The sequence below is a fragment of the Emydura macquarii genome, unplaced genomic scaffold, assembly GCF_026122565.2.
Source record: "Emydura macquarii macquarii isolate MOO-44397 ecotype Brisbane River unplaced genomic scaffold, CSIRO-AGI_Emac_v2 contig_499, whole genome shotgun sequence".
NCBI classification, from domain to species: Eukaryota; Metazoa; Chordata; order Testudines; family Chelidae; genus Emydura; species Emydura macquarii.
Window position 1 is genome coordinate 3,776,345 of NW_027130636.1, and position 21,973 is coordinate 3,798,317.

Consider the following 21,973-nt stretch of genomic DNA (forward strand, 5'->3'; position numbering starts at 1 on the left):
GCTTATAAACTTATTTGTGGTGTTTTCTCCTTAGGGCAAGGGTGTAGATGCCCATAGACTGGAGGGTTGTCCTGGAGTCTTTAAGTGATAATAGTGAGTGATCAGTCTCCTCACTGAAGAGATTAGACCAAAGGATAAGTCATCAATGATATTTTGGACCTCCCTAGAGAACCCCAAAGAGCAAAGCCAGGATTCTTGCTTCATAATTGTAACTGTGGCACTAGTTCTAGATGCAGTGTCAGCTGCGTCCACTGATGCTTGGAGCTACATGTTAGCCACCAGTCTGCCTTCATTGATGAGGGCTTGAAAATGAGCCCTATCCTCCTGGGGAAGTTTGTCTCTGAATTCCATATATTTAGAATAATTTGTGAAATCATATTTTGCTAACAGGGCCTGGTACAGTAGTTAACAATTCTGAACAAGAGTCTGGTTGATGAAAATACCATCCTCCCTAGAAGTCAAGGCATTTAGTGTCTTTGTCAGCTGAAGCTGCTTTAGGGTCTTGTAGCCTGGATCTCTCCATGGCTGACTGTACCACTAAGGAGCTGGGTGCTGGGTGGGTGTGACTTTAAGAGCATCCCTATGTCAGAAAGCACAGGGCTCCCCCCTGGTATCTAGCAGTGAGTTTCAGCTAACGCACCCAGCTCATTGTACCCCAACTCACTCCTGTTATAATATGCAGCATCTAAAAAGTGTCATGTTAGATTGCTGGAAATCTGATCACTCCCTTATCACTGATATTCTTGCATGATGTAAGGTTGAGCCACAAAGGGGATACAGTTATATTAGAATTATGACTAAAATGTGTTTAAACCAGGCATATCAGGAAAAATGATAAACAGATTTTTTTCCCAAAGGAATGAGGTTTCACCTGCTTGAATGTGTCTCCCAAATAGATTGAGCAAGGTGTGACCAAAGACAAAGAAAAAGTACATTTGCATGCCAGGCAAATAAAGTAATCAGGAAAGCAACTGGAGAAAAAGTGATCACAATCTCAATGGGGAATGGAGATTGCATCCTCAGGAAGCCATCCTGTCACTTGAAGCAAGGTCAAGAGAACTTTGAGAGATACACTTTTCAAAGATTTACTGGATTATAAAGAGAGGGCAGAGAACCACTAAGTTATCCTTTCCCAAGGAGACAAGGAAAACCAATACCTCGGACTCTTTTTGATTATATAATCTTATTTTACTTTTTATCTAAACCAACCCAATGCTTTGATTGAATTGAAGTGATTGTTAGCTCCAGTTCCTTGGAAGGGCTGCTGTTTCTGTCTCTTTAAAGGAGTAGCAAACTAAATAACTTCTAAGAGTGTTCCAGGAGCAGGCGGGACACTGCAGGAAGACAATATTGGGGAAATTTGGGACTGCATGTTTGTAGGCGGGCTATTGTTGTCTGGGTTGTGAGCCACAACAGCATAGCATTTAAGGCACAGAGTTGCAGGGCAGGCAGCGACACAGCCCCTCATTGGTCTGGGTTGAACCCCAAAACGTGACAGTGGGTAAACAGGAACTCTGCCCATTTGGCTAGTATGAAGTCAAGTTTTTCAGCCCTTTTCTGACAGAGGACAGGACTACGGCACACTGTCCTGGCAGGTTCCAAAATGACCTTGTTCACTGAAAAGGCCATTGTAGTAGGGCCAGAGGGCTGCAGGATGTCCAGGTGTCTATGTTGCATGTCATGGCCCTCCTCAAGAGGGATCTGGAGCTCAGACACCGCCTTCTGCAAATCCTCTTAGAATTGCCAGTAGTTGTCAAATAGCAATGGCACTAATGGAATGATTGCTTTGGCAGGTGGGAAAGATAATGTGCCCACTGGAACCCTCCATACTCGTGGATTCAGTTCAATTTCTTCCTCTGAGTACTCTGACAGAGCTAGTTGGTGTCAGCTAGAAAAGGGTCAGTGGCATTTGTGCACAGATCCTGGGTGTCTAGCATTCAGACCCCCGGACCTCAGTAGGGCCAGTATGAAGGGTCAACCAACTGAGGAGGGCCTCAGGATATGAGGTGCCATCTGTCTGCTGAGTGGCCATGTCAGGGAGGAGGGAGGCTCTAAGACATCCTAGAGGTTACGTCCAGTGTGGCTTCCTATGGAAGGGTGAAGTCTCATCTAATGAAAAGGTGAGTTCATGTTCCACCAGTGGCACTGACAGTACCCAGGGGAAGAATGCTCCAGCTTGCAGAGGGGGTAGGAGAGTCCCCTTCTCCTTGAGGTAGTTTCTTCTGGAGTAGGAATGTCTCCCAAGGACGACTGAACCGGGTAGAAAAAGAGATTCCTGGTAGGGTAAAGCAAAGATATCTTCTGATGAGGCAATGGTCTGTCCTGGAGTTCAAGGAGTCTGGGAGTCGGGACCAATTGATCCCATGGTATTCAAGGACATAGTGTCTGGCAGATCCTTCTTGTAGTGCCTCTGTATTGTCGAAGGGGAGTTCAATGTGGAGCTCCCAGTCAGAGCCAATGGATGCCGATCCTTTTACCTATGCAGTGGAATCAGACAGTACCAACAGATCCACTCTCCTTTGCACCTTCCCTTCTTGACTGGAAGATTTAGGTGGACCTGCCCACAAGGACTCACCTGACTTGGACGGAGTTGGAGAGAGAGCTTTTTTCTTAGAGGTAAATCTAGAAGGGGATCTGTCTTTGTGCCTCTGAACATGTCCCTTACTCTCACGAGAAAGTTTCTTAGGCTTAGCGAATCCTGCCTCTGATCCAGAGGTCATACACGGAGGGGCACTCCTTATAGTTTGAGGCCACTGTATAGGGGGAGTCTCTCCAGCCTGGACCTGACTGGTGTCTCACAGCCTTCTCCATGAGGTGTTTCCTCAGATGGAGCTGTCATCCCTCATGTCTTCAGGGAAAGAAGGAGCAACAAATGCTGTACTTGGAGCGATGCATGTGAACTTCTACAAGGCAGTAGAGATAATGCTGGTATTTTTTGCTCACAGAGAAGAAGCCCCAAAACTCTGGACATAGTCCTTGTCCATGGGGAGAAGCTCTTCAATGTGCGGAAAATTAAGTTTACTATAAAACACTAGCATTAAGAATGCTAAAACTATGTACAATATATATATTTATGGGTTCTGTAAACAGAAGAGAATTGCTGGGACCCAGAGGATTCTGACTCAGGCCAGATGGCAGTAAGAAGAAACAGAAGAGGCACTGGTCGGCAGTGTCCCTTATACCTTTGGTTCAGAGCATGAGGGAAGCTACTGCACAGGCAGGGACCAACAGATACTACCTGATACAAATCTCTGGTCTCAGATGTATGCAGTGCGTGTGGACCTGCATGTGAAAAACAAATAGGGACCAGTACTCAAAGAACTTGGCACCTAATGCCGTTGAAGCAGTTGTGTTTAAAACATATTAGCTGGTTACATTAACCCTAGAAGTTTCTAGCACAACTCTTTTTCACAGGGTAGACAAAGCAGGGCACCTGTAAAAGAGGGGGAGGATGAGATAAAGCAGCTCCTTGAATACTCTCCCTTCATGCACATATACACACACCCCTTTCCAATTTCACACTTAACATATATATAATACTCAAGGAGTGCATGCTCTACTAACTTAATATATTGGTTAAGAAATAAAAACATCATGAATGAATGGAGGTACCATTGGATAGATGAATGAACCAAGGCTAGTGTTGTGTAGATTTGGACCTCTAGTTTGAATACCTGATTGCTTTCATCAGGATAAAGTCAGTTTCAAATCAAGAAGCAATTCTAATTTCTCAGTGAAAAGATTGCACCTTAAGTTGATTAATTACAGAGTGCTAAATGGAAGGAATAATATTCTCTTCGTGAAGTAACATTTCCTCAAGAATTTCATGTTGAAATTTAAATGAGAATATTTATTACTAAAACTATTCTGCAGGCCCATTTCCACTGAGAATGGACGTTTCCCACATTATTGCTCATTCCTGTATACTACCCAAAGCAGTAAAACTGTTTAGATAATAACTCACAGTTAAAAGACAAGGACAGGAGACATTTCAATGAACATATGTACAGAAAATAGGGATGCATAGCTCTCATGGAAGTGTTCCCTTGTTTTAAATTCCTAAAGTATACACAGCTATTATACACATTATTTCCTGTTTATAATACCTGCAAGAGACCTGTGCCTGCAATTCAGATTGCTAGATGGCTAAACTCCATTTAATAAAATTGAATGATTTATAACACAACTTCACGCAGACAAATGGGTAATCAGAAAGTACTCTTTCAAAAATCTGTACTTTTAAAAGTTAACCTGTTTTCTATTTGGTTGAATCAGACAAGTCTGTTACCTAACACAATTAAACTCAAATATTTAGTATAATAATCAAACAGCAGTCATTCTATTGCTACATAGATCAAGTATCTCCTACTTTTGAAAATAAATACAGTAGCAACTTCACCTGAGCATTTATGTAGCAATAGATCATTATCTGGTGACAGCTTAGTCTGTTAAACAATTATTTTATTTAGTTTTCAGAATATAAAATAGACAAGGCTAAACAGTAAAGACTACAGCTATGATATAGATTTAACAGCTGGCATACATTTCTATAGTATCACTGCCTTATCTACATAGATATCTGCAGACATGCTGAAGACCACACATGTATTCATAAATACCAGAGGCACATGCAAGCATATTAGAGAAATTCTAGACTACAGAATTCTTTCCTGTAGAAGGAGGAGTGAAACAACTTATTCTAAACTCCAAAACCAAAAGCAGACTGCACAGTTTCATTCTGCAGACCAACAAGGCGAAAGCTGATTAACAGATTTTAAAGGTCAGAAGAGGCCATTAACATCACCTAGTCTGATCTCCTGCAAATCACAGGCCAGAAAATTTCACCCAATGATTCCTGCATCGAGCACCATTTGTGATTGCACTACGTGACGTCTTTCTAAAAGACACTCAGTCTTGATTTAGAAGTTGGGATAAATAGTCCATCACTTACAACACTTGGTAATCTGCTCCAGCGGTTCAGACATGAAATGATCGCAATATTGTCACTGTAGAAAAGACTTCCAATTAAGTAATAATTGACCCATTTGTTGTTGTATACAAAAGGAATTCACACATTTAGCCATTACCTTAAGAAATTAAATTGGAATCAACCAATAGGATCAAGAGCATTCATGTTAATGTTCGGAAATAACATTCGGACACCACTGGCATCCATCACCACAGCATTGGGGCCCATTACATCCAGAAAAAGAATTTTAGACCTGCTTGCTAATAAATACCCTTCCCATAATAAAATGAGCCACTAGCCTAGCCAAACAAACAGGTCTTACATCACACCTGAAGTTTATCAAACTGGAGTGCAGGAAGTATCTGAAACACAGGCCCTCCACTGACAATGCAACCTCCAGAAACTCAAGGTGGGGGCTTTGGTCTCGAGTGGTGGTGGAAAAAAGGTTAGTGACTCCTTTAAGGATCTCCATTTCCTCAGGAAGTGAAGGAAATGATTGAGGAAGAGTGGCAGGGAGGGGAGGGAAGGCATCAACTGAGCTAATGGCCAAGCCAGTGAGACTCAGGTAAGCCATTGGCCCTGTACATATGGCGAAGGATATATAAACCCTGTCCCTCCAGCCTGAGCCCCCTCTCATACCTCATTGGTATCTCCCACCCTCCCTTCCGACCCCTGGGATTAGCATAGGACCAGTTTTCTGGTATGTTGCAGCCTTTGCACTAGTTGCTTTTTTGGGGACTGGGAAGGAATTTCGCTCTTACCACCAGACTGGCCAGTGCAGGGTGGGAGGGTATTTTTGGCCTTCCTCACAGCAGCTCAGGGACCAGTGAGGTAGGTCAGGATGTAAGGTTCAAGTTGTTGCAATTTACCAAGTGATAGTTATCCAAAGAAAGGGACTTATGGGGTAGGCATCCCCTAAAAAAGCTGGGGAATGGGGTTGGGGTTCCTAATGTCTCATACCGTGAGGAGAAAACTCCATTTTCTCATCCCCTTAACCCTTGTATGAGGTGAAGGTGGTAGAATTCCAGCATCAGGCTAGGACTAGCTGTGGAAGAGTAGGGGCTGATGGCAGCCCTCCACCAGCCAGAAATGATAAGGAAGAATTAAGGAACTGTACAAGCTATTGCCAGTTAGTTCCCAGATGAGTTAAGTAATAAAGGTGTGGCCTAATTAATCCACATCTGTTGCATCTTCTCTTTCCACATGACCAGGACAACTCATTTCCACTGGCCATGGCATGCTTCAACGCTGAAACAGACAGCCAGAATGACCCAGAAGATCTCAATACCTGTGACAGAGCAGCTCTCTCCAGTAACGGCATATGGTGCCATTTAGGGCTTTACAGATTATAAACATAATACTTCTTGAACTTCTTCAGAAACAAACATATAGCCCATACAAATCATGGAGCACTAGTGTTATTTACTCGTAACTTGCCCATCTCAGAAAGTGAGCCACTATATTCTACACTAGCTGAAGATTCAGGGTCTTCTTCACCAGTAGCCATACTCTTCAGGTTAAAAAGGCATAACTTACTGTGACAAAGAATGCATTAGAGAAAAGTAGTCAGCTTCCAGGAAAAGTGAAATGTAAAAATGCACTACATCCCAAAGCTGTCCCATGAGACTACATGATCAGTGTTGGATCTAAAATGGCCCAGAGGGTTCAAATTGTATTTGAAAAGACCAGACAAAAACCTTCAGTTGAAAGTGTACCCACAGGCTTTGGGCACCCTTTAAATACTTGCCTCAATGTATCCACGTCAATTGAGTCCTATCAGGATTGAGCCCTAGCCAGATGCCTGACAGTTCATATTAACAAAAGTAATTTACATATTAGACAGGTCTATGTACAGGAAGAATGGGAGGTGGCCATTGTTTAAAAAGGAGAAGAAAATGATATACCTGGAAATTAAAGACTACACTTTCTGAAAATTGCGCTCTTTGAATTCATACCTGTTGAAGTTATTCTCACTTTTACCACAAGCTAAATACAAACCAGTTCTGATACCTGATCATTTTTCCAAGTGCACTGAAAGCCCATGTCCTCGTGGTTTGTTGTCCATATGCTTTCTCTTCAGGTAAGATAAACCAAACTGCTCTTTGAAGCTGCACTGAGTGTAAGGTCTAAAACAGTCCAACATTGGATTCTTCTCTCTAAAAACAACAGAAATGAAAGAAAACTCAGTGTTGTGTTTAAACAAGAATGGATCTGAATAAACTGTCTCTAAGATCCATCCAAAATAAAGCAGTGCATCAGTAATGCCAAGAGGAAAATTTCATTCCTGCAGGGTGAAGGCAAGCAGTATTATCAGATCATTGCATTGACGTGGCCTCTACTGTTATGAGCCACACATACCTACAAAGAAGTATGTCCAATATTAGCTATTCTACTTTCACTCTTAAGTAGAAGCATACAAGTTCGAGGTAGAAATGATCTATGAGATAGATCATCTAGTGTCTTTCCTGAGACCACAGAGTTGTTCTTCACAGTATATTTTCTTCTACATTTTCCAATCTAATATGAATCATCACTGGTGAAGTTGCATATGACACAAATTGGGGAGGTGGTAATAATGAAGAGGACAGGTCACTAATACAGAGTGATCTGGATAACTCTGTGAACTGAGCGCACACAAACCATGTGTGTTTTAATATGGCTAAATGTAAATGTATACACCTAGAAACAAAGAATGTCCAACCTAGATATCCCCCACTGCAATTTGAGACCATTGCTCCTTGTTCTGTCATCTGCCACTACTGAGAACAGCCTAGCTTCATCCTCCCTGGAATCCCCTTTCAGGTAGTTAAAGGCTGCTATCAAATCTCCCCTCATTCTTCTCTTCTGCAGACTAAACAAGCCTAGTTCCCTCAACCTCTCCTCATAAGTCTTGTGCTCCAGCCCCCTAATCATTTTCTTTGCCCTCCTCTGGGCTCTCTCCAACTTGTCCACATCCTTTTTGTAGTGGGGGGCCCAAAACTGGACACAATACTCCAAATGCGGTCTCACCAATGCCGAACAGGGGGAATAATCACTTCCCGCGATCTGCTGGCAATGCTCCTACTAATGCAATATCCTACTAATGCAGTATCTTGTACAACGGCACTAATGGGCTAACAGAGCAAAAGTTAAGGTGTGACTGGATTACAGTCTATAAGAACTTACATGGGGAACAAATATTTAATAATAGGCTCTTCAATCTAGCAGACAAAGGTATAATATGATCCAGTGGCTGGAAATTGAAGTTAGACAAATTCAGACTGGAAATCATGTGTACATTTGTAATGGTGAAAGTAATTAACCACTGGCATACTTTGCCAAGGATTGTGGTGGATTCTTCAAAAGATATGCTCTAGGAATTTTTTTGCGGGGGAAGTCCTATGGCTAAACTAGATGATCACAATGATCCCCTCTGGCCTTGGAATCTATAAATAATTACCCCAGGTAATGGAACTTACAACACTTTACTTGGAAGACTATGCCAAACAAAATGGATTTTATAAGTTACATTCTTCTATCCATTCATTACTAAATTTTCTACTTTTTAATTATATTCCATTGCTCCTGGTTATAGCTACTTGTAAACCCTAAACTATTAGTCTTCTTCCTTCATTTTACACCCTTCAAACACTTGCAGAAAACTATCCTGTTCCCATTATCTACATATAGTACTAGTTCCTACAAAATTGTCCAAGTTCCTCCGAGCTAATGGTCATCAGGCTGATGCAGTTAAGTCATGTCAGTTTCAGAAGATAATAAATTTTGGATACAATTATCTCAACACCGGTTGTTCTTCTTACTGTCTGATATGTATTTGTAGCAAAGACCTCTTCACAGTAGATCCCATAGTAATAATTAAGGTCTCCAATCCTTTGTTCCCATGCTCCTCAGATGTGTGGGGAAATAGTTTTATTTTTAAGCAAACAAAAAAAAAATCACATTATAAAAGGGAAAAAAGCCTTCTTTCAGAACAGCATCAATTACCAAAATGTTTGCCCTGGATGTGGCTATAGAAGATGGAGAACAGATTTGTTGCCATGGTCAGAGATTTCTTTCTAAAAGACAAGTGCCTATGGCCCTGATCCTGCAAAGAGACAAGCATCTGCTTAAATTTATGCACTGTGCACAGCCCATTGAAGTCTATGAATTATTCCCACAGCATGCGGAGTTAGGCATGTGCCTAATTCATTGAAGAATCAGATCACAGGAACGTTTAACTATTTTGGAAGTGAAAACATTACATCCTATTAACCCTACTCCAAGTCTGAATACTTGGATTTACACTGAAATGGACTTTAAATCTTTCTAACATAAACATACTCTATGCAGCAAATCACATGGTATTTGGAAATTTGTATCATCATCATCACCACCACCACCACCACCACCACCACCACCATCATTTTAAAGGAAAATCATATAAAATCAGAACCACCACTTTTAGTTATGACTTGGGAGGACTGAAATCTGTTCAGTCAGCAGCCATTCTATTTGCAGAGCAATTTCCTTTCCCCCACCCCGACCTGATGTGTTATTTTTCTGTGACTATTCTAGAAAGTTAATATACAGACAGGAATGTTTTCTGAAACAGGCAGCTTTAAGTGAATATTGCAAAATATTCACAGAATGTGAATTTGTAATTGTGAGCATTCACATTAGAATTCCTTTTTCAACTTGTTTACGTCTATTTCCTCTGATATAGCAAACAGTAAAAAGCAAGGAAACCATAAGTTAAGGGAACATTCCTACCTGACACAGAAAAAAGTAAGAAAGCAATTTTAAAAGAAAACAAAGAAACAGGTCATTTTGGAGAGTGCTGTACCTCAGGAACAACTTGACCTTATGCCACCAAATTTATATCACCTCAAGACCACAACCGGTACATAATTTTCTAGCCCTGTGCCAGCACTACCCTAATGTACACTAATACTTTAACAGTTTTCAACAGTACTGCCCTCAACATACACATCAAAGAACTGACGGTGATTCTACTTTCATTGCATTCATGACAGCACATCACAAAATGTGTCACTACTTCTATTGTAGGAAGTGTAGTTGTAGCCATGCTGGTCCCAGGATATTAGAGACACAAGGCAGCTGAGTAATAGCTTTTATTGCACTAACTTCTGTTTGTGGGAGAGACAAGCTTTCGAGCTACACAGAGCTCTTCTTCAGGTCTGGGAAATGCATTCAGAGTGTCGCAGCTAAACACAAGGTGGAACAGATTGGTTAGCACATATTTCAAGGGACCATTCAAAGGGAAGTGGCCCATTAACACCACTTATGGGTTATGGGGGGAGGTTTAAGTGGGTTATAGATTGTTGTAATAAGCCACAAATCACCCATCTGTATTCAGTCCATGATTTTTAGTATATAGCAGAATTATGAATTCAAGCTCCTAGGCTTGTCTTTTGAAGGTTTTGCGCAGGTTTCCTTCGAGCTTAAGGACAGAGGTCAGATTTAGACTGATCACTTTTTGAAAAGCATTCAACCACAGGTGATATGGTGTTTTTGTCTTTTATCATTTTTCTGTGCAAGTTCATTCAAGAGCTTAGTGATTGTCTCGTTTCACCCACAGATTTGTTATTGGGGCATTGAATGCACTGGATGAGGTACACCACAAGTTGTGACAGGCATGAGTAGGACCCATGGATCTTGAAAATTGTGTTGATCATTGTAGCAGTGGAGCCTTAAATATTTACAAGATAATGGACAGCACTCAAATATCCAATCCAAACATCAAACTCATCCATTTCATTCACATGCATAATTTTACATTCAACAACAAACACTTTGTCCAAAACATGGGAACAGCCATGGGTACCAGGATGGCTCCCTAATATGCCAACTTCTTCATGGGCCATCTTGAAGAATTTCTGGACAAATGCACCACAAACCAATGGTATACCTGAGATACAATGATGATATTTTCCTCCTCTGGATAGACAACCTAAAATCCCTCAGATTTCCAACACAACTTCAACCACCACCAGTCATCCACCAAACCCTCTCTTGAACACTCCCACACTAGTATCAACTTCCTGGACACCACAATCAGCTTCAACAATGGAGCCCTATTGACAGCTATATACAAGAAACCCACAGACCACCACACCTATCTGTGCAGATCCAGTAGCCACCCCTAACACATCAAGAAATCTGTTAGGTATGGCCAGGCACTCAGATACAACAGAACATGCTCCGAGGGGAAAGTCCAGGATAAACACCTTAATAAATTTAAAACCACTTTCACCAAACAAGGACACTTCAGAGAAGCAAATCACATCATGAAACAGGCCACTCAAATACCTCAAGAGAGAATCTGCTTCAACACAGAAATAAAATCCCCTTCAACTGCACACCCCTAGTTGTCACCTACCACCCCACATTGGAACCCATATGTGGTATCATCCAACAATTACAATCCATACTCAATGGGGACCACATCCTGAAAGAAATCATTCCTGAATCCCCTTTTCTGGCCTTCCAACAACCCCTGCCCTCCAACATCTTCAAGCTCATCATCAGAAGTAAGCTCTCTACAGACGAGGGCACAACAACTCAAAGTGTTGCAGATGCAAAACCTGCAGACAAACTCCACTGCTATGATGAGTAACACCCTCAGAACACACCTCTCAAGATTCATGAGTCCTAACCACGCCTACCCTAAAAAAAAGTGTGATTAAAATGTCATTGTGGTGCAAGTCTGTGCATAGATATTCTTATTTTGGAATAAAATTGGCTGCAGTCAGCAATAAACTGACTTAGATTGAGTGATCACACACAGATTTGCACCACAATTACTAAATCAGTTTTAATTCACACCTAAGTATAAGATGAGAGACAAACAGTGGATACAACAAGCAGATGAGGGAAAGCACAAGTTAATGAGACAATAGTATGTTAGCTCCTTGAAAAGGTGGACAATTCACCACTCAAAGGAGATTAACAACCATAGATGTCACTGGGGTCTTTGTCTCAAGCTCTTGGTAAGGAAAAAAAACCAAACAAGTTTGTAGAAAAACAGGAGCAGCGTTAGTGAGATAAACCTGATTACATTTCCTAGCTGGAAGGAATTATGCTTATTAAGTAACTATAAAAAGTTATGAGATGGTATCACTATAATTTGAGTTACTGTATTAACTGCAATCAGGTTTGCAAATGGAGTTTCTTGAAAATGAAAATTAGAACCAGAGTAAAATACTCAGAATGTACACAACTATATTTTAATGAACTCATTTGGGTTAGGTTGAATTTAAAAAGGTCTATAACAAATTATTTTAAATATAAATGTCAATGCAGCTGTTCATCTAAAAATGCCAAGAATCTGAATTGCACAATGAAAAAGTTGTTAATCAATGGAAAGAAAAAAGAACAGATGATTATGGCACAACGCATATTTAAATGTCTCAATAGGGAAAATGGAACATATAGATCAAGCTTTATTTTCCTGCTCCACAAAATGTAAGCACACAGAGATGAAACAAAAAATACAAAAGCAAGACTAATGTTAAAATAAATAAAAGCATAATAAGAAGAGACAAGTGATGGATGATTTCAGTGTAGTTCTAAATATAGTTAAAGGACAGCCCAACAATACAGAAAATTGAGAGCAGTAGTCTGTAAAGAGATTCTTGAAAATTATGGAGGATATAAATGCCGGAAAGTGGCAACATGCCTCTAGAATTTTTTTACATAAACACCAACGATTTTCTATTTTAAACAGTCAGTCCAGAACTGGTATGACTCTTGGCTAAGAACCACAAGCACCCTACAGCAGAGAAAACTTTAGGGTCTTCAGCATTTGTAGCGGCATGTCAGTTAAACCCGCCCTAGTCCACCAACACTTCCGTTTTATGGTTTACCCTTTACTTTACACATGCCTCTTTTAGACCTCAGTCCAGCATGGTGCTGAGCATCTCAATGCCTATTCAAGCTAGTGGGAGTTGAGGGCACTCAGCAACTCACAGGATTGAGTTCTTAAGCACAAATTCATACGCTTTAATCTACTGATTTAAATATTTAATAAATACAAATTTGTTTACAATGTTCATACATAGTAAATGATGTCATGAAGTAACATTTGAGTTAATTCCAAGCTCTACAGATTGGAACCAACAAAACCATTCTATAGAGGCCAATGCAACACACTTGCTGATTGACTGAAATTTGTTTTTATTCCATTGTGAAATTAAAAAATTCTTTTACCTCTAGCTTTTCTTGTCCTAATAAAACATTTTCAGAACTTTACTGTCTGGGTTAAAATACTGTCCTCTGAAAACATGATTTTATGCATGGACTTAAAGGAATGGGAAATCAAAAGATTCACGAGAAACATCTTGTGAAATCCTGGCCCTACTGAAGTCAATGGTGTTGTTGCCAGTGACTTCATACAGGGCCATGATTTCACCCGTGTTCAGTTTTAGATCCCTTAATGATGATGTCTTTCTAACAAAGCTATGAACATAATTCCATACTCTCAATATCACACCCAGTTCCAAACAAAATATTCTATGTAAAAAGAAATACTTACAGTACAGGGACAGGCTGCATAAACAGGGTGAAACTACAAGTTGCAGTTGATTTCTTCACAGAGTAAACTTTGTCCTCGGCCAGGCTGTTGTGCCTGGATTGGTATAACATTTGTACACATTCATTTGGCCTCAGAAGCCTGGGGAGTTTCTATCCAACTGAGCAAGGTGGGAGGGTTTGTTATTTTAACTCCTGGCTGATAACAGCTTATCAGTAACTTCTCAAAGGTCGAGTTCAACACATTTGCAGAGAAAGAGATGCAAAGAAAATACACAGCAAGCCTGTGAATGCCAATGTTCTTTCTTCCCCTTATGGTGGTCCTTATGAGTCTCCAGGACCCTCTGCTTTTCCCCACACTCCAAGACCTTATTCTGCAGTCACAGTCCTTCTAAGAAAGGCAAGATGCAGCTCTCTTCAAAGGCAACAAGCCCCACCCTTGAAGATAGCTTTAGCCACTACTAGGAAGCAACATGAAATGCTTCCTTCCAAGGGAGGAGCTTGTGTTTGCTGCATTCCCACCTTCTGCCAACCTGCCAGGAGTGAGATACTAAACTGAAATCCTAAACTCTGACCTAGCATGGAAATAGATTCACTGTATTATCACCACAACATGGTCTTACATGTAGAGTTCTGCACCAGTCCCTTAATTAAAAAAAAATTAATTTAGTGCTGATACAATTCCCACTGAAATTTATGGGAGTCTTTCCACTGATTTCAGTGTGTTGGACTAGGTCCGTAAGCAGAGTTCATTATCTACTACATTTTAGGGTACCTAACTGGTGTAACTATATTTTATCCATATAAAATTGATTATTAGAAAGCTATTGCTGAAAAAGCCTGGCTGGGGACATTTGCGGTCTGAGGAATAGCATCTGCAGAACCTATTGTCTTCAGCAGTCCACACAGCTTTGACTTTGTTGACCTTTAGGATGTGGGCTAAGACACGGCTCGACAAACCCTGGGCACTAGGTCACCATGGTGCCTAAGAATTTAATTCTGATGCCTAATATTTCTCCCAGTGAAGGATTGGATTCTGGGGACAGCGGCTGCTGTGCTCCAGCCAGAGTGACCCTGCGTCCACGTGGCGGGGCTGGGAGTGGGGAGCGCTGCGGCTGCTGTGCTTTGGCCCGGGCGCCCTGCTGGGCCGACGTGGTAGGAGAGTGGCGGGGGGAAGGGGCTGCCACAGCCGGCCCACCAGCCCTTGAATGAATACTGGAGAATTATCCTTGAAACTAGATGGGCAGACAATTATGAAAACGCAAATTTTCAAGTATCTGAGTTTCAGAATCCAGGAAAATGGGGAAATGGGAGATGAAATTAGACAAAGGCCAACTTCACCCACGTTTTCTCCTCCCTGACACAAAACAATACAAACATGAATTGAGAGTTTCAGGTAGAAGTTATCAAGCAACAATTTAGCGATAACGCATTCCAATTACTACTCATCTCTGGCAGCACATCTGAGTGCCAAATTCTTTGTTTAGCGATCCTGTGTATCACAGTGTATGGTTGGTGGGCATTTTGTTGACATGTGGCGCAAAGCAAGGAGCACAGTAATTGGCTTGTGTTCTCATCCATGTTAAACACATAATAGACGTGAGACAAACAACGCTTTGTAGTCTCCTGGGGTGTATGGGTGTATCTCGCCCATAACTTGTTTAAACTATTAGTTTGTGTTTTGCAGTAATAATTTTTATTAGTGGATACCATAAAAATGAAACGTACAACAGCTGAGAGAAGAAAACGCAAAGTAATTGTGACTGATGAATTTCTTTACTGTTCCACTAAAAAGAAAAAGAACAATCTTCGTTGAAAAATGAAGTTGAACAGTTTAATGTGAATGAAGCATCAGCAAGTAAAAGTGAATTGGAACCAAAAGAGGTGTTGGCAGAAGTCTCCCCTTCAACAGGCCAGCTTCAAACAGCAGGAAGGAGGAAATTTAAGGAAGAGTGGTGCAAGCAACTTACATGGCTTACATTTGATCAGACCACAGGTATAGCAAGTTGTGAGGTATGTGCTTCCTTCCCCAGTATTGCAGATCGAAATTTTGAGAGTGAAAGGTTTTGCAGGACCTTCCACCTGGAGACATTTCAAAAACATGATAAATGACACCAACACCAGAAATGTACAAAAGCAAATAATGCACTACTGGTTCCAGAAGCTACCCCCTTGGCTGTACGCATGAAAAAATGAATAAAAAGATGTTTGACCATTTGAAAACACTTTTTAATGTGGCTTACTATATTGCAAAGAACAAGAATTATTAGAGTTGACTGGTAAATCGGAGGTTGAACTAAGCGATAAGTATAACAATGACAAAAGATGCAAGGAATTTGTCTCGCACATTGCAAAAGTAATAAGAAATAAACTGATTTGTGAACTACAGGATGCTTAATATGTGAGTTTGATGCTAGATGGATCTACTGACAAAGCAGGTGTTGAAGAGTTGATTTTATATGTAAGGTATATAAAGAACAATGGAGTGAAAGAAACCTTTCTGTCAATCCTACCTCTTGACAGTGCAACTGCAGATCGCTACTTAGATGCCATTAAAAAAGATTTGGAAAAGCATGGTCTCAAACTGGCTATCCTCCAGTCAGCTGATTGGCATCAGTACTGACGGGGCAGCCACCATGATTGGAGCAGAGAATGGACTAATACATAAAATTAGGCAGAATCTGAGATATGTAATTGGTGTTCATTGTGTTGCACACAGATTAAATTTAAGCGTGTTAAATTCAGTAAAAAATGGAAAGTATATTGATAATCTTGACTCAGTTCTCAAGAAGCTCTACAAATTTTATCAGTATTCTCCAAAGAGAATGCGACAACTGAAGCAAGTAGCTGAAGGTCTTCAAATCAAAATACAGAAATTTCAGTATTTACACAGTGTAAGATGGGTGGCCAGCAAAGTTGGTGCTCTCTCTGCACTCGTGAAAGATTGGAAATATGTCACAGTACACCTGGAAAGCATCGTGACAGGAAAAGATAGTGCTTCTGCAATTGCTAAGAGTTTGCTGAGAAAACTCACTGATTTCAAATTTGTTCACAGGCTTCATTTTCTCTTAGACTACCTTGGAACAATTAAGAACCTCTCCCTTTTGTTTCAAAGGGAAGAACTTTTTCTCAGCACAGTTGAATTGCATGTGAAGAACACGACATCATTTGAATCACTTCTTAAAAATGGTCCAGGACAACATGAAGATAGATTTGTCACTAAGACATCTCTGAAAGGAATGTATTAAAATGTACAATTACATGGGCTGAATAGTACTGCAAGGTCTTCTGTCCAATCTGAGAAAGAAAACTTGATCCAACATGCAGTCTAGTACTTGGAAGAGCGATTTTTGAATCAGCAAAACACTGAAAGGTCCACCACAGTTTTCAAAACTTTTACCTGGCCAACAGGAAGCACTCCAGAAGATTATGGTGTCAGTGAGATAACGTTGGCTCAGCATTTCCAGAAACAACTTTCACCACCAAACATGTATGATAAATGTATACAAGCTCTCCGTAATGAGTGGTATGAATTTAAAGTCCTTGGTAAGGGGAAAAAACTGAGTAATCTTCTGGATTTAGCACTGGCTAATAATGAAAGGTTTCCAGTTTTAGAAAAACTGTTGTCAATAGTGTCTGTGCTGCCTGTCTCAACTGTGTGTCGTGAAAGAGGGTTCAGTTCAATGAATCTTGTGAAAAATAAATTCAGATCATCAATGCAAGAAGAAAGTTTAAGTGACTTATTGATGATTAACATGAAAGGCCCATCAGTGAATGAATTTGATCCTGCAAAGGTTGTGGACCAGTGGTACTTCAGTTCCAAACCTACAAGGCATGTACATGGCCACAAGATGCCCAATAAGAAATAGTGGAAGTGCAAAGCTCATTTGCCATTTCACATCAGAATATGTTATTTGGTATGACATAAAAGTGCATGAAATTCTTGTCTATGCTTGTTTATATGTAAAATATTTATTTATACCATCCAATGATGGAACGTGAAATTTTTTTGGTGGTCGTTAAAACATAAAACCCTGAAAGCTGAAAAATTCATCTGGCTCCTTTATTTTTGCGCTGGCTCCTAGATACAAAGCAAATATGTCGAGCCTTGGGCTAAGAGTCATCCTCTTGGTGAAGTGTTCTGTTGACTTTACACCACCAGCTGGTTGAAAATTATAGATAGGAGTATTTAAATTGTTTTTAATATTAAACTGTTGTAGATATAATATCTGGTTGCATTTAATATTCATCATATGCCCAGATGATACAGCAGTGGGTGCCCAACAAACCATTAAACAAGCCAATAGGAGGAAACAAAACAAAAAACAAAAAAACCCACAATGCCCTCCTTGTCCTCTTTCTCCTTCACCTCCAGTTCATGATCTAATTCTCAGTAGCTGTGTTTGACTCCTGCTCAAGACCCCATATCAAAGAAGCCATGACTGACTTCAGCATATTAACAAATGAATGCATTGCTACACAAGATACCCACCTGAAATGGACTGAAACCACCAGAATTCATTTCATGTTGGTGTATCCATCAGAAAACAAGCTAAACTTGTGATAATTCATTTCCTGATGAGTCAATTCGTGCTTGGGATACCTATATGAACCAAAGAGTGGTATTTCAATTCCAGTTTTATTGTGGATGGATTTTTCTGCACCACAAGCTTCTCATCCCCAAAAAAAAAAAAAAAGTTTACGTTATCAACCAGCTGATAATCAGTTTCCTATCATCAAAAGTTTGTTTTGCACCTTGTCTGCATCACAAAATAATGCTGCACACATATGAATCTCTTTCATAAGAAATCTGCAAAGATATCTTATTTGACTTAATTGGTGGCTAAACCCAGTTAAGGGGAGATGGGGTTAATTGCCTTTAAAAGAGCTTCATCTTGCCTTTCTCAAAAGGAGTTTAATTAGGTTTGCTGGATCTATTCATATCATGCTTACAAGAACAAAAGGATTTTTAAAATTATTTAAATTTTATTAAAGGACTATCATTAGAAAATACCACTGCAGCAAACCTGGCTTGAATTAACATTCTTGTACTTATTTTTAAAAGTAAATACAACTACTAAATTCCATTTATAATTTAAATAAGGTTTGGACTATACTTACCTCTGCGATTCGGCGGCAGTCAACGGGAGTTACGTAAAGTATGCAAAGAACCTGCATAACTCCTGTCGACTTCTGTGCTTCTCTTCTGCGCGCCATCTTCACTGAACTGTGCCAACGGGAATCACATTCCCGTCGATGCAGCGCTACGCCACTTGTGGAGGTGGATTAATAACGTCGACTTCTGGATCGACTTAGCGGGTCTTAACTGACCGCTCAGTTGATCCAGATAAGTTGATCTGATGGCGGTGACTTTGCCGCCATCAGTGTAGACATAGCCTAAGTAAAGTTCATTTCCCCACTGTTTAGGATTCATAACACATCCAGCAAGCCAATCTTAATCAAACCATCATAGTCTTTCTACCTGTCACAGGGAGGAAGCAACATACCATCCCACATGGCTTGGAAAATACCTGCTGAGATTCTAAAGGCTGATGCAACTTTAAACCAGAGACACAGAGCTACAGACGACTTATTCATTCTGGCCGGAGCCGCCCACCAACAGCTGCTGGGTCTCTCAGTTAACAACAAACATTAGATATTATTGTCACTTAATGATATTTAGTGCTTACAGCCCTGCCTGCTGGCACATTTCCAAAATATTCTGGCATCATTTAACTAACCACATGAATTTAGAAAGTTTAGTTTAAGCCCTGAGTTGTCAGAGGATTTTAAAGCACAGAATACGCTTTGTTAGCCTAACACACAGAAAAACAAAACTTATTACATGTCTAGAGGAAGCTGAAGCCCAAGGACTGAAAGTTCTGACAGTCCACTGTAATTCACAGGCCCACAAAGCAGTGGCTTAATTAGTGTGTGTGTGCAAACTCCGTGACTGCAGCCCTCTTAGACAGAACACTTCATACATAAAGACTGAAAAAGGTCCAATGAAAGATAATTTATTTTTATTCTATAGAAGTCAAGGACAAATGTTGTTTACTTTGCCTCTGGTTTAAAGAATAATTACAGCACACCCACGTCGCCACAGGAAAGATGATCTGTCATTTAATGTTTTCAGCAACATCTTCCACCCCTCTTCCTCAAAGGCCTTACTTACACCAAGGAAATGTTCCCTCCCGCAGTATACCTGCAATGCACAAACAATGCTCCCAATAGTGCACCAGTAACCACAGTACCTTTCTGATTAGACGTGCTCAAGGCTAACTATTATGCGGACCACCACTGTGCCAATCTCCACTGGTGCAGTACTAGTGTAGATGAGGATCACTGGTATAAAAGCCCCAACAGAGCAAGTATTTCTCCCATTACCAGCTCACCTGTCACTGCTTAGATGGCCTACCTTCTCCACTCCACTGAACAGGGGTCATGTTTGCTGGAAGCCACTTACATGTACAAAAATCACTGCACACTGGAGCATTGTGTTTTACCAGCAATCAACTTTGATAAGTCATCTAGCTTAGTCCCCTGAACTGAGGCAGGACAAATATTTTCTAGATCATCCCTGACAGGCGTTTGTGTAACCTGTTCTTAAAAACCTCCCTAGGTAATTTGTTCCAGTGCTTTACTACCTTGATATATGGGAAGTTTTTCTAATGTTTAAACTAAATCTCCATTCCTGCAATTTAAATCCATTACTTCTTGTCTTCTCCTCGGTGGATAAGGAGAACAATTTATTACCCTCCTCTTGATGATAAACTTTTACGTACCTGAAGATTCATATCCACCCTCAGCATTCTCTTCCCCAGACTAAACAAACTTAAATCTTTCCTCATAAATCATGTTTTCTAGACCTTCAGTAATTTTTGTTGCTCTCTTCTGGACTTTCTCCAATTTGTCCACATCTTTCCCAAAGCGTGGTGCCCAGAATGGGACATGGTACTCCAGTTGAGGCCTTCTCAGGATCTTATGTAGACTCATATACTTTAAAGCCAGAAGAGACCATCATGATCATTTAGTCTGACATCCTACACAACACAGGCCACAGAACCTCCCCCTTCCACTCCTGTAATAGACCACTCACCTCTGGCTGAGTTACTGAAGTCCTCAAATACTGATTTAAAGAATTCAAGTTACAGAGAGTGCACCATTTACTCTAGTTTAAACCTGCAAGTAACCCATACCCCATGCTGCAGAGAAAGGTGAAAAGCCGCAGGGTCTGTGCAAATCTGACCTGGGAGGAAGTTCCTTCCCAATCCCAAATATGATGAGACCCTGAGCATCTAGGCAAGATTCAACAGCCAGACACCTGGGAAAGAATTCACTGTAGTAACTCAGACCCCTCCCCATCTAGTGTGCCATCACTAGCCACTGGAGATATTTGTTACTAGCAGTCACAGATTGCCTACAATGATGTGTGGTCTATCTCATCATATCATCCCCTCCATAAATTTATCAAGCTCAGTCTTGAAACCAGTTGGGGTTTTTGTCCCCCTACTGCTTCCCATTGAAGGCTGTTCCAGAATCTCACCCCTCTGATGGTTTGAAATGTGTGTCTAATTTCAAGCTTAAAGTTGTTGATGACCAGATTATATCCATTTGTTCTTGTATCAACATTGGCGCTTAACTTAAATAACTCTTCTCCCTCCCTGGTATTTATCCCACTGATGTATTTATAGTCAGCAATCAATATCTCCTCTCAGCCTTAGTTTTGTTAGGCTAAACAAGCCAAGATCTTTGAATCTCCTCTCGTAAGGCATGTTTTCCATTCCTCTGATCATCATAGTGGTCCTTTTCTGCACCTGTTCCAGATTGAAGTAATCTTTCTCAAACATGGGAACCCAGAACTGAACACAGTATTCCAGACGAAGTCTCATCAGTGCCTTGGTACAATGGTACTAACACTTCCCTGTCTCTACTGGAAATATCTTGCCTAATGCATCCTAGGACTGCATTAGCCTTTTTCATGGCCACATCACATTGGTGCCTCATAGTCATCCTGTGATCAACCAATACAGTCAGGTCTTTCTCCTCCTCTGTCACTTTCAACTGATACATCTCCAGCTTCTAGCAAAAATTCTTGTTGTTAGTCTCTACGTGCATAACCTTGCACTATTTAATTACATCCAATTTCTATCACTTTAGTCTTCAAGGTCATCCACATCTTCTCGACTGATATTCCAAGTCCTCCTTTGTATTGGCAACACCTCCCTACTTTGTCTCATCTGCAAATTTTATTAGCATACTCCCACTTTTTGTGCCACCATCATTAATGAAAATGTTAAATAAGATTGGTCCTAATATTGATCCTGGATAACCTCCTCCAGACTGACAGTTCACCTTTCACTATGACCCGCTGCAGTCTCCCCTTTCATCAGTTCCTTATCCACCCCATCATATTAAACCCCATCTTCTCCAAATTAACTAATACATTTCCCATAAGGAACTATATCAAATGGC

General features: G+C 40.6%; 1 protein-coding gene across 3 annotated transcripts in view; it reads right to left on the reverse strand.

The window, feature by feature from the left end:
- The window catches only part of MAP3K13 (mitogen-activated protein kinase kinase kinase 13), a 140,894-nt gene that overhangs the window by 92,181 nt on the left and 26,740 nt on the right, over positions 1 to 21,973 (reverse strand). For 2 of the 3 annotated variants that reach the window (XM_067538765.1, XM_067538764.1), the window contains exon 4: positions 6,980 to 7,125. The gene's annotated coding sequence lies outside the window, so the exon portion shown is untranslated. Of the gene's footprint in view, positions 1 to 6,979; positions 7,126 to 17,990; positions 18,102 to 21,973 lie in introns of all 3 variants that reach the window. The other variant, XM_067538763.1, reaches the window with a different exon arrangement.